At 38.6% G+C, this 1,954-nt stretch overlaps 1 pseudogene; it reads right to left on the reverse strand.

The window, feature by feature from the left end:
- Positions 1–905: 905 nt before the first annotated feature.
- On the reverse strand, positions 906–1,411 carry LOC118981786 (single-stranded DNA-binding protein, mitochondrial-like; annotated as a pseudogene).
- Positions 1,412–1,954: the final 543 nt, after the last annotated feature.

Consider the following 1,954-nt stretch of genomic DNA (forward strand, 5'->3'; position numbering starts at 1 on the left):
ACAAAGTAATCACAGGGATGTAAAGTATTACATAAGGAATATAGTCAATAATATTTTAGTAACCATGTATGGTGCCAGGTAGGTACTTGAATTATCAATGGGATCACTTTGTAAATTATATAATTCTCCAACCACAATTGTATATACCTGAAATTAACATAAAATAATATTGAATGTCAACTGTAATTAAAAAATAAAATTAAAAAATATAAAAATGCCTTAGCCCATCCCCACCTCCCACCCTTGATCCTATGCCCTTTTGGCTTTGTCCATGTGTCCTTTATACATCTTCTTTGATGACCTGTCCCAAATGGAGACAACTGTACTTGAACAACAATAAAAAAGAGAGAGAGAAAATACCTAATACCTAAACCCAAATACCTAATATCTAATACCTAAAGAAAGAGAGATCAAACAAATACCTAATTTCCAAAACAATGTGTTTTTCCCCCTGGGATCCGACATAATGCTACTTACCCATGTGTAATTATCATTCACCCTTTCTACAAAAGATCACCCTCAAATTTCATTACCTACTATCTCCAGCTCCAATTTCAGAAATTTGGGGCTAATATCCTTTCTTCTTCCAATTACCTTGCCATCCCTTCTCGACATGCTACAAATTATGAATTAAATTATACATTGAACCATTATTCACATATTATATTCCCTAATGGGGTGAAGATGAGGTGAATGAAAATAAATTGAGAGAGACAGAGAGAATGTGAGAGCAAGGAAGCCCATAGTCATTAGACCATTCTTGCCTCTTCCACTGTGAAATGTCTTCCTGACCAGAAAAAATATTGTATGAGATATTTCAGCAGTTTATAAAGTGTATTGTGGTGGATGTTCCTTTTTTATACATAAAAGAATATTTTAATTCTTGCCCTTAGAATCTATAGAGACTACAGACATGACTTAGAAATGAGACTATACTCAACACTGGCCAAAGAAGAATGGTCCACTCTATGCTTAGCTCTTGTCTGGTAACTCAGGTGTATAATGTCATTAACTATGATCATTGTTGCTTGTCTCCTTACATTATTTTTATTCACGTATTCACCATAGTCTACTTTCCCTTCCACGTAAATTCAAACTCCCCTTTTCACATAGGGATATGCCACATCTCTGAGGCCTGGTTGGCATCCCCAAATTCTGTGCCATGTCGCCTTTTGACTGGCATCACCCATTTGGTACGCTTCAGTCCCTCCTGATTTCCAGATCTCATTTGTTGCTAGAGAAAATATTGTGACTGGTTTTTCCCTTCTACCTGTCACATGACAAGGTCCTGACCCACTTGCCCAAATAACTGCACGTGACTCAGAGATCTTTCGAGAACCAAGCTGTTGGCTATTTCACACTCATGTCTTACCAGCTGATGAAGCACCTGTTATACATGTCTTCCAAACATTGCTTCCTTTCTTCCCTTCAATGTAATCTTTAGTCTTTTCCTGATGCTCTCACTGTGATTTGTGGGATATTTAAAGGGTGTATAAAGGATATAAAGAAACTAGAAAATCTGAGGATGATGGTAAGAAGCACTGCAGGCAGGGAAGGCAAATCCATTCAAGAACACGTGATTGTTTCAGAACAGATAGATTGATGCCCACTCCATGATGGAAAGGGTCCGCTGTGATTCTTTAATCACCTGAGAACTTGCTGGCATCCCCAGGGAATGGTGACATAGGGAGTTTCTGCTGTGGAGAAACTGACCACTCCACAGTGTTAGTAGCCTAGTCAACCTAAGTGAAGTAAAGTAAGTGTGTGTTGAACCCCTCTGGAACACTCACCCACCCCTTCTACTGTGGCAATTTTGTTCATTGGCCCATCAAATGAGCACTGGTCTATTGACAGATTTCCACAGGGTGGATTATCATGCTCCTTTCGGTAAACATGTAGATGGGACACAAATGTTCTCACACTCAGCCCATCCTGAGAGATCCATTCATTTACT

The sequence above is a fragment of the Sturnira hondurensis genome, unplaced genomic scaffold (genome assembly GCF_014824575.4).
Source record: "Sturnira hondurensis isolate 20B ecotype Veracruz unplaced genomic scaffold, ASM1482457v3 Scaffold0024661, whole genome shotgun sequence".
Taxonomy (NCBI): Eukaryota; Metazoa; Chordata; class Mammalia; order Chiroptera; family Phyllostomidae; genus Sturnira; species Sturnira hondurensis.